The sequence below is a fragment of the Nicotiana tomentosiformis genome, chromosome 5, assembly GCF_000390325.3.
Source record: "Nicotiana tomentosiformis chromosome 5, ASM39032v3, whole genome shotgun sequence".
Lineage (NCBI taxonomy): Eukaryota > Viridiplantae > Streptophyta > Magnoliopsida > Solanales > Solanaceae > Nicotiana > Nicotiana tomentosiformis.
The window spans coordinates 58,657,647-58,672,976 of record NC_090816.1 but is presented as its reverse complement, the minus strand read 5'-3'; positions in this window follow the sequence as shown (position 1 = coordinate 58,672,976).

Below are 15,330 nucleotides of genomic sequence, written 5' to 3'. Positions count from 1 at the left end.
AATTGCAGGATTCCTAAAATTCATCCCGGGCCCATGTGCCCGGATTCCGGAAATTTTTGAAAAAAGTTATTACCCATACCCTCATGAACTCAAATATATAATTTTCACTCAATTCCATAACCATTATCCTGGTTAAATCCGATTTTTATCAAGACCTAGGTTTTTCATCTAAACCCATGATTTTCATAATTTTACATATTAAAATCTATTCATAATCTATGTATTTAACTCACATTGTATAGAAATTACTTACCTCAAAGTTCTAGGTGAAAACCTCTCTCTAAGAGCTCCAAAATCGCCCAAGAGATGAAAGCAAATGAGTTAAAATAGCCTAAGTCCCACATTAAATGGACCATTCTGCCTTCAGGACTTTCGCATTTGCGGTCCCTGGGCTGCATCTGCAGCTCCGCATCTACGAAAGGTTAATCACTGATGTGGTCCTCTTTTGGCTGGCCGAAGTCAGCATTTGCGGAATGAGGGCTCGCTTCTGCGATGCCACTTCTGCGGCAGATGAGCCGCACCTGCACAAGTTCCCGCTTCTGCGGTCCCTTGACCTCTTCTGCGGTCGCCTTGTCCGCATCTGTGGTTTTTGGTCTGCCCATATTGGGCCACTTCTACGGCTGCTGGCCAGCTTTTGCGAGCTCGCACCTGTGGATGGCCCTCCGCAGGTGCGATTACACCAGAAAGCGGGGTGCTTCAGCTGTCCACCCATGACTAAACGACCCCCGCGCATCGTCTGAATGGCATTCGGGGCCCCAGAGGCCCCGTCCAAGCATACCAACAAGTTTGAAATCATATAACGTACTCGCTCGTACCCTCGGAATGTGGAAAACAACATTAAAACTATGAATCGCAACCCAAAACTAATAGAATCAACTTATGAACTTCAAATTTTTCCAAATTACTCCGAACGTGCCGAAACATTCGTTCGGAAACATACTTAAACTACTCGGAATGACTCCAAAATTTGCGTGCAAGTCTTAAATCACCATACAGAACTATTCCCAGGCTCGAAATCTCAAATGGACCTCGATAGCATCAAAACCCACTCCAAACCAAATTTTAAGAAATTTAAAACCTTCAAGGTGCCAACTATCAATATTAAGCGCCGAAACGCTTCCGGTTCATCCAAAACCCGATCCAAACATACGGCCAAGTCCAAAATCATCATACAAATCTATTGAGACAGTTAAATCCCGATTCCCAGTTCATTTACTTAAAATGTTGACCAAAGTCAAACTTAGCCCCCTTTTAGCCAACCTTAAGGAACCAAGTGTTCCGATTTCAACCCGAACCCTTCCAAATCCCTAACTAGCCATCCCCATAGCAATAAAATAGTAAAAGCACATATAGGGAGTCTTATTTAGGGGAACCAGGATCTAGAAAGCAAAACGACCGGTCGGGTCGTTACAACAATATACCAAGAAAAATCAAATATTGGTGCAATATTCCTATACATTTTGTATAATATACATATATATAAAGAATATCGCATTTATGAGGACTATATATTAAGTACCATAATATGAATATACTATATATGAATACATTATTCATATACAAATATACGTATTTAAAGAATATTTTTAAAAGCTCTATTATCTATATACAATATAAAGAATATTGGATTTAAGAGGAATATATATCGTATATAATATATAGTATATTTATACTATGTATAATATAGAATTTCTGTAAGTATATTGCATATTTTAGGTAGAAAGTGTCTTATTTATATATGTTATTTAAAATTATTTTTTATATATATATATATATATATATATATATATATATTATATTATTTATTAATACATTTAAATATATACTATATATATATATATATATATATATATATATATATATATATATATATTATATTATATTACTAATACATTTAAATATACACCTTATACAATATATTTCAATATATCTATACCACTATATAAATAGTACATAATATACTATCAGTTATGTAACGACTCGACCGGTCGTTTTGAGCCCTAGCGCATAGTTCAACAGTTTTGAGGCCATGAATAGATTCACTTCAGGTATTATGACTTGTGCACATGGTCGAAATTAAATTTCGGGAAGTTCGGAGTTGATTTAGAAAAAAAATTCTCATTTGGAAAGCTTTAAGTTGGAAAAATTTACTAAGGTGTGATTTCGAGTAAACAACCTTGGAATCAGGATTTGAAGGTTCCAACAGGTTTGTATGATGATTTTGGACTTGAGCTTATGTACGGATCGGGTTTTGGATAACCCGTGAGCATTTCGGCGCCTATCGTGGAAAGTTGGCATTTTGGAAGGATTTCATAAATTTGGGTTGAAGTGCATTTCAATGTTATCAATGTCCATTTGGGATTTCGAGCCTGGAAATAGCTCCGTATGGTGATTATGGACTTAGGGACACGTCCAAAAGTGGATTTGGAGGTTCGTAGGTCGTTTCGGGGCCATTTGGCAAAAAATAGAAATTTGAAGCTTTTGGAAAGTTTGACCGAGGGTGTACTTTTTGATATCGGGTTCGGATTCCGGTTCTGGAAGTTGGAGTAGGTCTATAATGTCATTTAAGACCTGCACACAAAATTTGGCGTCATTATGAGTTGATTTGATAGGAATCAGACGCGCGTGAGTATTTTTAAAAGTTTTTGGGTTCATGAGTTAATCCAGGTGTTTTGGCGTCCGATTCATGGGTTCTGATGTTATTTCAGTGTTTCGGTCGCTCGAGCAAGTTCGTATAGTGTTGTTAGACTTGTGTGTGTGTTTGGTGTGGAGCCCCGAGAGCTCGGGTGAGTTTCGAACGTTCGAGAGGATGAGAAAAACTTCAATTTTCCTGGTATTTCTTGGCAGCTATTGCATGTCTCGCAAATGCGAGAATTTGTTCGCATTTGCGAAGAAGCCTGATCTGGGCATAGCTCGCATTTTTGAGAAATCAGTCGCATTTGCGACCTTGACGGGGTTCGCATTTGCGAGTCCTTGGTCGCATTTGTAACATTGCCAGTGGGAGCCCAGTTTGCATTTGCGATGTTTTTGTCACATTTGCGACCTTCGCATTTGCGAACCAGATGTGACAAATGCGACATCTGAGACATGTGAACAACTTTATTAAATGCAGGAATTAGGCCTTTTAGCTCATTTTCTTTCATCTCTTGGGCGATTTTTGGAGCTTTTGGAAGAGGGTTTTCACCTAGCACTTTGAGGTAAGTAATTTCTACACAACATGAGTTAAATACATAGGTTAGGGGTAGATTAACATATAAAAATTTGTGAAATAAAGGGTTTAGATGAAAAACCTAGGGTTTTGATAAAAATGGAATTAACCCAAAAAAATGATTATGGAATTAGATAAAAATCATATATTTGAGTTCATGAGGTTATGGGTAACAATTTTCTTCAAATATTTCCGGAATCTGGGCACGTGGGCCCGGGGGTAAATTTTAGGAATTCCTCAATTTGGGTTAGAAAATCACCTTAATAGTTAGGAAATTAACTCTTAAACATGTATTGATTATTTTAAATGTCATTTGACTAGTTTCGGGTCGTTTGACACCGGGTTGAGGGTTTAAAGCATAATTGTGGACCAGAAAGTAAGCTTTGAGGTGAAGTAAGTCTCCTGTCTAACTCTGTGAGGGAGAAACTACCCCTAGGTGATATATTTAATATGTGTAACTTGATGCGGGGGATGTATACGTACGAGGTGACGAGAGTTCGTACGTAGCTAGATTCATGTTATTGTCCGGGTAGACTTAGGTTAACACCATGCTATACTTGCACTATAGAGATTATCTTTGCTCGTTTAATTCTTTTATTACGCATTATGACTTGAGACTAGTCATGCGTAGAGTGATAGACTCGTTATTGTAGAGACTTCATGAGTTTCATGATTAGTCACGAAACAATTGTACTCCTCTTATGATATTATGTCCGTGCTATATATATGTATGTTTCATTGAAAGGTTTTTCGTTAAAGAAATTATAACTCACACATTTATTCATGAGTGGGGTCAAGGACCCGCTAAGGCTTCTTATTCTAATGGGATCGGGCCGTTCGCTTCAGCAGGATTTATGTACCACACTCTCATAGGAGCGGGCTATTCGCCTCGACAGGTTAATAGATGCATCCATAGTTCGTGCCGTTCGACCTTCGACAGTGCGTATTTTAATATTTATGTTGGATCGGGCCGTACGCCTCATTTCTATAAAATATCCTGATGAAATCGTGCATAACATTTTGCAAGAAACCAATATATCTGTGAGTTCTTCCTGATTTGAAGTATAACGACCCATTTTGGTGAGGTCCACTATATATTTATATGTATGCTTCGGTTGAGGTGGAAATTCGCTAATTGAGAGCTTGAGCCTATTATAAAGAGGAGAATTGTACCATGTATTTATACTCGTTTATTTTATTTATTTACCGTGCCTCATATTTGTTCACCTCTTTACTGTACCTGATATTATTGGACCACTAGTGAGTGTCGATGTCGACCCCTCGTCACTACTCCTCCAGGGTTAGGCTAGATACTTACTGGGTACACGTTGATTTATGCGCTCATACTACACTTGCTACACATTTTTGTGCAGGTACTTTTATGTCTGGTGGGCCTTTGGGCACGGAGCCGCGGATGATACGGGGACTTACCGTGAGCTGCATTTCATGTTATGATCCGCAACCAGCAGAGTCTCCTTCAGAGTTATTTATATTCTCCTGTCCAATTTGTATTCCGGACATATGTTGTATTTTATTTTACTTCCTAGTAAATGCTCATGCACTTGTGACACCAGATTTTGGGGATGATTATGGGTTGTTCCGTATTGTTATTGTGAAGATATTATCATTTACTCTGTAAAATTTTATCTCTTACTATTTAATTGAAGGAAATTTACGATTTAAAAAAAAAAATACTAAAATGAGTAATTAAGTTAAACTTTTATTGTTGGCTTGCCTGACAGTGGTGTTAGGCGCCATCACGACCTTTAATGGATTTTGGGTCGTGACAACATGGTATCAGAGCACTAGGTTCACTTAGGTCTCACGATTCATGAGCAAGTCTAGTAGAGTCTTGCGGATCGGTACGGAGACGTCTGTACTTATCTTCGAGAGGCTACAGGGCTGATAGGAGCACTTCCCTTCCTGATTTCTCATTGTGCGATTTGATTCCTTTGAGGATTGTGCCTTTATTTCTTTCCTACTCAATCTTATGCGACGTGAGAACTTGTTATCAATTGGGAATCGAGGAATTTTAATGGTACTACAAATGTAGTGCATGATGTTTCTCCCCGCATATTCGATTGGGCCAATGCCGTCACCTTGTAGAAGGCTGTCTTGTCGTTTCAGCTCAATATCAATAATTCCTATGGTTTTGAAGTTGGGCACTGGTTGTTATGATGATTCATGAGTTGTTATCGCATAGTATTAATGTAATGGTAAAATGCTTGTCTATGTATCGGGGTAGTGAATGACTTGAAAGGAGGTTTTTTCTCAGTATATGATTCAGAGGTTCAGTGTTTTATTTCCAGCGGAGGAAAGGCAATCGGACTATGAGTGTTCACGTTTGGGTTGATGGAGTAACGAGACTTGGTATTTTCGAGCGTGGTGGAATTTTCATCTGTGATGTGGTGTCGTTGTCCTTGTTGAATGTGTTAATTTTGCCGGTGTTATGGTTTTCTTCAATTCTCCTTCGAGATAGGGTATGATGGAATGGTGCCGGGGAAGCGGCTGTCAGAGATCGCGATGTGATGTGGTTCAAAATCAAATCGGTGTTCCTAGTGTTGATGGCTCGAGAAAGGTGATCTTCGGGGAGGTTTAAAGTTGGTAGCGATCTATTAATCCAAGTGCTACATAGATGGATTTTGATTTAAGGCAACAACTGGGAAGCGAAGGATAAGGAAGGACATAGCGGAAGAGAGTCTCGCAGTGGTTGAATTACTAGTAGGTTAGGTATGAAAAGAAGAAGTCTGGAAGTTGCCTAAAGGAGAGGGTTTGGCCAAAGTGGGAGAGTGGCAAAGTAGCATATGGGTTCTGTGGTAGGATAGCTGCACGCCTTGAGGAAAGTTTAAAGTGATTTGGGATTCATAGTGGATAATGACTAGGTCTACGGGCTTAATTTGGAATATTGGCTGCTATACGGAGGAAGGTTAGATATGACGGAAAGGAGTTGCTTGATATGAAGAAGGATACAACATGACTTTGGATTAGAATGTATTGTCGCACCTTTAGTTGGTGTCCATGAGGAGTGAATGGACTGGTACAACCTGTGAATGAGCACGGGCTCAGGATGGTTTAAGGATTTCATAGTAATTGTACTCAGTGCAGAGTCGTTGGAAGGTGTCGGCATGGACTTTCTACAAGTGGGTTATATCATGTGAGCAGGCTAGTGGTTGCATGGTGTTGATGAAGCTTCTATGAAAAATTTTACTGGCTATCCAGTAAGAGGTCGAATATGTGAATATGGCTAGCGATTCAGAATGTTCATGAAATGTTTAATAGGAAGATTTCGAGGAATTTGGCGGGTCGATTGTGCGAGATCGTGTTAATGAGGAAGAAGGAATTTTGGTGGGTTCCAGGGTCGTGCAATTGTAGCTTCAAGTTATGCGGGAGAGCCCCACCGTCTACGATTGGATTGCATGATTGTCTACTTGTGAGGTTTCTAGTTATCAGCATATTGGCGGGTTATTACGACTAAAGCAAGAAAATATCAGTGGTAATTTGAGCAAAGGATTTGGGGGAATGTGTGCTATACTTGGTCTTGTCGATTCATGTTCAGGCTTTGGGAAGTCTCAGAGTTTATGCTTCGTGTAGATGTGATGTACAAGGAAAGTGATTCAACCAGGTGCTTCCTTAAGAGAGTATTCATGTGCTAGCAGAGGCTTGGAGTCGATTATCTTCGGGACCAAGTCGGAGTGGGTGACTCTCAACAACGGTCCTAGTGTGTTCAAAAAAAAAATATTAATTAAAGTGCGGTGCCTAAGGATTTCGAGTTCGTGGTATGGTTAAATATCGAGCTTTTGCAGTGGATTATGAAAGGGGCTTGGAGTATTCTATGTTATTATTGGTCTGCGGTGCAGAATTGGGAGGAATGGGAGGAAATAACTTCGGATTCATAGAGAAATTATCATAATGGGTATACCAGTTGAAGATGTGAATATGTGCACAAGGAGGGTATAAGAGGGTTCGTGGGTTTTGAGATAACATGATCTCGTGAAATGAGGTCATTCCGGATGAGTGCGAATTTAGGTTCATTATGTTTGAAATGGAGCTACTATTATTTCTAAGGCAAGTCCAGAGTAAATTAGGTGAAGTCAGATCAGTTAGCAATGGTAGAATTGGCATGGTGGTGGCAACGATTAGTTCCTTCAGCGTGTTAAGTTATGCACGTGATTTGTGGCGGTACTTATGAAGTTTGATGGCCGCCGTAATTGATTTTATTTGGAGGCATTATAGTATTATGGCCTGTTATGTGTAGATAGATCCCGGAAGAGTTATGGCGGTTTAGACCACTACTAGAGGATTGTAATTTCTGCAGTTTTGTGAATTCGGTTGCGTGTTTCTATGGTTCACCTGAAATGAGTTAAGTGAAAGGTTCCTATATGATGAAGTGTGTATCCTACTAGTGGTTTAGGAGTTATGATAAAATTCTTATACTCTCACGTATTGGCATGTTAGGTGCAGTGAGCGGCTTGGGAATTTGAAGTTGAGGATCAAGGTTGCAGTTTGGTATCGTCAAGAATGTCACGAGCTCGGATGATCAAGAAAGAATTCAGATGTTAGAGTAAGCTGGTACTATCTTCAGCGTCACCTGAGATCAGTGCCATGTGTAAGAGGCTTTGTGTACTGATTTGCGGATCCTTGATTCGCTTTACGGTATTAGTATGACCGGTGGTATGGATGTTCAGACTTGTTACCTGGTGCGGAAGGTCGTAGGAGCGTATCCCACGGGAGGATTGTATAAGTGTGACATGTACTCACTTGATTGATTGAAGATTTGAAACCAAGTATGGAGATTATGGTACTATCGCTAGTGTGAGAATTTGTGCCTGAAGGTCTCTTTGTTCAATTGGTTATGAATTGTGAAAGTTTGTTTCGGATTTGATGGCTATTCTTGGGGGTGGATCCTTGAAAGGTTATTAGCTCAGTACAGTACGATCAGAATCGGCTTGAGGTCCATGAATGGATCTAAATGTGAGTGTGTACTCTATATCAGGACGGATGTGTTCAATTCAGCATAGCGTTACTTGCGGAGGTGTCTTCGGTCTTGGGATGTTATTTCCGTTGTCAGCTATTTAGTGTAATCTCTATCGTGCCATGTGGGTTGTGAGGCGCTTTGATTATTCGCACTTGTATTGAGATCCCGTGTAGCTTGTGGTATTGTGAGAGCATGATGACTCTCAAGATGAAAGTCATTTATTGCACCTTATTTGTGCTTGGGTTTCGTAGCGTATGGAGCTATCCGTCTCCCCAGGATTTGTATTATGCACTTTGCGTGCTTGTGGTTGATATTCAATTATTTCGTAGGTATAAATATTTCTGGCTTTATGGGTATTTCCCTATTTATTATTATGTGTGGATCGGGTGACACGCCGCCATGGATATGTTGTTTGGATCGGGTTGCATGCCGCAACGGTATCATGTATGGATCGGGTTGCACGCCGCAACAGCGAGATGATGAGTACGGTTCCCTATATCTATTCTTGTGCATTTTGTTTCTCATTCTCTGAGAAAGGTTCATAACATCTTTTTGGTTGTCGTATTAGTAACGTGTGCTGGGTATTTCTTTCCCAGGGTTTGTTTTTCCTTATATATCATATTTGAGTCGTGGCTTGTCGGCACATTGATGGCGTCAGATGATACTTTTGGCAGTGTTTGAGATGGCTTATTGCCTGAGCGGCTTGTACTGGGCGAGACGAAGTTATTGGACCTGGGATCAGTGCGATCGGAGTTAGGAAGGGTATATTAAAGGGCAAATATCGTTATTCAGTTCAAAATAAGGTAATGGTTCTTGTCAGGAGGAGAGACTCCATGATTGGTGATTCGGCAGGTGGTTATGAGTTCTACCCATCTTATCCGTCATGGCAGTATTGCGAGAGTTAAAGCAAGGCTTAATTGGTCATGAGGTACACTATGAGTTTCGGGTTAGTGGAAATTTTAGCTGTTGTGCTTTGGAAAGATTGCCTTGGGCAAATGAGTTACATGGTGCATGGTAATAATTCAGTAAGGGTATACAATCAGGTTTGGTGCAGTGTGTAGTGATTGATACTGTGTTCGTATGTTGGAAACATGCCTGGTAGAGAATTACGGATATTGGAATTGGACTCTAAGGCTTACTTGACTAAATAAAGTGGAAGATCTTCAGATTGGCTCAAGCTAATGTGCTCAACTGAGTTGTGGTAGCACGATTAAGTGCACGAGGTATTAAATAGTGATTTCAGAAAACTCCAGAACAGTTCTTAGCACGTTCGAGGATGAACGCATGTTTAAGTAGGAGAGAATGTAATGACCCGACCGGTCGTTTTGAGCCCTAGCGCGTCGTTCGGCAGTTTGAGTCCATGAGTAGCTTCACTTAAGGTATTATGACTTGTACGTGTGGTCGGAATTGAATTTCGGGAAGTCCGGAGTTGATTTAGAAAGAAAATTCACATTTCGGAAGATTTAAGTTGGAAGAATTTACTAAACTGTTATTTCAAGTAAACGACCTCAGAATTGGGATTTGAAGGTTCCAACAGGTTTGTATGATGATTTTGGACTTGAGTGTATGTCCGGATCAGGTTTTGGATGACTCTGGAGCATTTCAGTACCTATTGTGGAAAGTTGGCATTTTGGAAGGATTTCATAAATTGGGTTAAAGTGCATTTCAATGCTATCGATGTCTGGTTAGGAATCCGAGCCTGGGAATAGCTCCGTATGGTAATTCTAAACATAGGGGTATGTCCGGAAGTGGATTTGGAGGTCCGTAGGTCGTTTCGGGGTCATTTGGCGAAAAATGAAAATTTGAAGCTTTTGGAAAGTTTGACCGAGGGTGGACTTTTTGATATCGGGTTCAGATTCTGGTTCCGGAAGTTGAAGTAGGTCCGTAATATCATTTAAGACTTGCACACAAAATTTGGCGTCATTCCGAGTTGATTTGATAGGAATCAGGCGTGCGGGAGTATTTTTAGAAGTTTTTGAGTTCATGAGTTAACCCATGCGTTTTGGCGTACGATTCGTGGGTTTTGATGTTATTTCAGTATTTCGATCGCTCGAGCGAGTTCTTATGATATTGTTAGACTTGTGTGTATGTTTGGTGTGGAGCCCCGAGGGCTCGGGTGAGTTTCAGACGTTCGGGAGGATGAGAAAAACTTTAGTTTTTCTGGTGTTTCTTGGCTGCTGTTGCAGGTCTCGCAAATGCAAGAATTTGTGGGCATTTGCGAACCTCGCATTTGCGAGAAAGGCTTCGCATTTGCGAAGAAGCCTGATCTGGGCATAGCTCGCATTTGCGAGAAATCAGTCGCATTTGCGACCTTGACAGGGTTCGCATTTGCGAGTCCTTGGTTGCCTTTGCGACGTTGGTAGTGGGAGCCCAGTTCGCATTTGCAACCTTCACATTTGCGAACCAGATGTCGCCAATGCGACATATGAGACCTGTGCACAGCTTTATTAAATGCGGGACTTAGGCCATTTAGCTCATTTTCTTTCATCTCTTGGGAAAGTTTTGGAGCTTTTGGAATAGGATTTTCACCTAGCACTTTGGGGTAAGTAATTTCTACACAACATTAGTTAAATATATAGATTAGGGGTAGATTAACATGTAAAAATTGGTGAAATCAAGGGTTTAGATGAAACACCTAGGGTTTTGATAAAAATGGGATTAACCCATGAAATGATTATGGAATTAGATAAAAACCATATATTTTAGTTCATGAGGTTATGGGTAACAATTTTCTTCAAACATTTTCGGAATTCGGGCACGTGGGCCCGGGGGTAAATTTTAGGAATTCCTCAATTTGGGTTGAAAAATCACTTTAATAGTTAGGAAATGAACTCTTAAACATGTATTGACTATTTTAAATGTGATTTGACTAGTTTCCGGTCGTTTGGCACCGAGTTGATGGTTTAAAGCACAATTATGGACCGAAAAGTAAGCTTTGAGGCAAGGTAAGTCTCTTGTCTAACTCTGTGAGGGGAAAACTACCCTTAGGTGATATATTTAATATGTGTAACTTGATGCGGGATCTACGTACGTACGAGGTGACGATAGTCCGTACGTAGCTAGATTTATGTTATTGTCCGGGTAGACTTAGGTTCACACCATGCTATACTTGCACTATAGAGATTATCTTTGCTCGTTTAATTCTTTTATTTCGCATTATGACTGGAGACTAGTCATGCGTAGAGTGATAGACTCGTTATTGTAGAGACTTCACGAGTTTCATGATTAGTCACGAAAGAATTGTACTCCTCTTATAAAATTGTGTCCGCTATATGTAAATGTATATGTATATGTATATGTATATTTCATTGAAAGGTTTTTAGTTAAAGAAATTATAGCTCACACGTTTATTCGTGAATGGGGTCAAGGACCTGTTAAAACTTCTTATTCTAATGGGATCGGGCCGTCGCCTCGGCAGGTTATTAGATGCATCTATGGTTTGTGCCGTCGACCCTCAGCAGTGCACAATTTAATATTTATGTTGGATCGGGCCGTATGCCTCGACATTTCTATAAAATATCCTCATGAAATCGTGCTTAACATTTGGCAAGAAGCCGGTGTATCTGTGAGTTCTTCCTGATTTGAAGTATAGCGACCCATTTTGGTGAGGTCCACTATATATTTATATGTATGCTCCAATTGAGGAGAAAATTTGCTAATTGAGATCTTGAGCCTATTGTAAAGAGGATAATTGTACCACGCATTTATGCTCGTTTATTTTATTTATTTACTCGGCCTCATATTTGTTCACCTCTTTACTGTACTTGATATTATTGGGCCACTAGCTAGTGTCGATGTCGACCCCTCGTCACTACTCCACCGGGGTTAGGCTAGATACTTTCTGGGTAGACGTTGATTTACTTACTCATACTACACTTGCTGTACATTTTTGTGCAGGTACTTTTATGTCTAGTTGTCCTTTGGGCGTGGAGGCACGGATGATGCGGGGACTTACCGTGAGCTGCATTTCATGTTACGATCCACAGCCAGTAGAGTCTCCTTCAGAGTTATTTATATTCTCCTGTCTAATTTGTATTTCGGACAGATGCTGTATTTTATTTTACTTCCTAGTAAATGCTCATGCACTTGTGACACCAGATTTTGGGGATGATTATGGGTTGTTCCGTATTGTTGTTGTGAAGATATTATCATTTACTCTGTAAAATTTTATCTCTTACTATTTAATTGAAGAAAATTTACGATTTCAAAAAAAATACTAAAATGAGTAATTAAGTTAAATTTTATTGTTGGCTTGATTGACATGGTGTTAGGCGCCATCACGATCTTTAATGGATTTTGGGTCGTGACAAGTTACATGCAATAGTGCAAAAATATATATTATTACTCGATGAACATAGATTACATATGGTGTAATATCTCACCTATTTTTAATGAAAGCCAAATGACATATTTTAAGAGATGATTCATTGTATTTTACTTGTTAATTTGGTTAGGCTAAATTTTAGGGATTTACAGATGTTTTAAGAAATAATTAGCTGTAGTCAATTCATTTCGGCTTAAATTTAGGAAATGATGAGAGTCTCATTAAATTTGCTAAAAATTTGGAATTTTTATTAAATGATTTTCGTAGAGAGAGGAGATTTTGTAAGCTGAATAATTATTAATTATATAAAATGTTGTACAAAACGTGAATCAAATAATAGTTGTGGATGATGTAATATACTCTGTTAATTTGAGTGCTTCTTATAATTTTCCCAATGACCTTGGTTCTTTACCTTAAGTACTTTAAGAGTAGTAAATGAAAGTGCGACTAAATAAGGAACACAAGATTTAACATGAAAAATCAGCCGACTCAAAAGATACAAAAATCATATTCCAATAGGATTTAACTCCAAACTCCACTAAAAAATAAGCCAGAAGTTTAGATTATTACTCTTGTAACCTAGGACTTGCCCTAAGCCCTTCCCTAACAAACCTAAGATTGTTTAACTCCTTCCAAGTTATAACTTGAAACAGATTACTTTCTCGGAACAAAATCAACGTAACAATACTTCTAAGTAAGAAAAATGTTACCACTCAATAAGCTTAATATAGTAAATAAGACTGCACACAATAAATTTGATACTATATCAAGTGTCACGATCCAAAATCTAACCCGTCGTGATGTACCTAACCCAACCCACTAGGTATGTCAAATAATAATAAAACACAATATAGTGATAATGATAAGAGTAAAAAATAAAATAGCTGAATTTTTATACAACTTCCCAAGGACTGGTAGTACAAGTCATGAGCCACTAAGACTTAGATATTTACAAAATTGAATTGAAATAATTACAACATCTGTTTGAAATGTAAATGAACAGAATCCGAATCTAAAGCTACTAAGGACAAGTGATAGCCATAAATGGAACACGGGTACATCTTCACTGCCATCTCCCATCGTACACAACAACATCAACTCCAAGATCTACACGCAAGGTGCAAAAGCATAGTATGAGAACAACCGACCCTATATACTCAATAAGTATCATATCTAACCTCGGCGAGCTAAAAGAAGCAAGAACTATAGATGATACTCACCGACACATGTGCAGTTCACAATTTCAACAAGTATAGAACATATATATGATCAAATCAGGAAATCTCAGGTAAAACAACTTTGATACTCACAATCCTTTATTTTAAAGTATTCTGCCCAGTCAACAATCCAGGTAAAGATGAAATGCTATAACAAAATATCATTTCGTTGCGGTGTGCAACCCGATCCAAATATAGTAACCAGCTCTCCTAGATCTCACATCAATCAGAAACCCTTCAGTTTCTCATAATGCGCGTGTACACCATCAAGAGAGAAACATGAGAGGGTGACACTAGGGGGATGGATCCGTATCCACACGCTGCACGGACAACTCACGTGCTAATAATATCAATCGCACGGATAACTCACGTGATACACGGACAACACACGTGCTATAATATCAATATTTGAATCCGCACAGACAACTCACGTGCTAATAATATCTATATCTGGATCCACACAGATAACTCACATGCTGCACGGATAACTCACGTGCTAATAATACCAATTCACCCCGGCGTGGTCACATGCACAATAATATAATTCGCCCGGCATGGTCACAAGCATAACAACATAATCCGCCCGGCGTGATCACAGACACCCAGTCAAAATCATATCACATAGAAGCAAGTATACAAGAACATATGTAAATAATGGATAAATATCAGATTTCATGCTCCTGGACTGGTATAATAACATGATAAAGTGTAGGCATGTGTAATGTGTGCTATCATAGCTCAAATTAGTAATTTATCACAGAAATAGTAATTACCAAGTTTATTCAGGGAATTAGCCTCTACGTAACCTGAAGTATGGCTCAAATAGTTCATAACAATGGTACAAATATGAGAAACATTATAGCTTTAAGCTTAACAGTCAATTTTAGGCATATCATAACCTAAGCACTACCCCAAGCATGAATATATACCCATGTGCTCTCACATGGGCTCAAACCCCATACATATGCGCACCCATAGCACATAACTATCACAAATAATTCAGACAACTAGTGCCTCAACCAAGTTTAGATAAGATACTTACCTCAAACAAATCAAATCCAATACCGAGGAAGCCAAACAATACTCTAGAAATGCCATCCCATGCATACCAATCTCCGAATGGCTCGAAACTAGCCAAAAACAACTCAAGAATATCAAATAACAAAGGAACAAACCCAATCGATAAAGGTTGAATCTTTAAATCAAAGCTCAAAGTCAACCAAAAAATTGAACTCGGGACCGCACCTCGAAACCCGTAAAAACTCACAAAATCCGATAACCCATTAAATTATGAGTCCAACCATACTAATTTAATCCAATTCTGACTCCGAATCGATGTTCAAAACTCAACTATTTACTTTAGAAAAGTTTTTGATAAAAATCCCCAATTCTTCAATCAAAATATGGATTAATTCAAAAACGAAATTCTGTGATCATCTTAAAATACAAAAATTATAGCTAGATACTGACCCTCATGAAAAGACAAGAAGAACGCCATGAAAATCACCTCAATCGGAGGTCTAGAATTCAAGATATGCTCAAAATACTAAAAGAACGCAATCTGATTTTTTTATACACATGGATTTTCGCTTTTGCGACAAATACT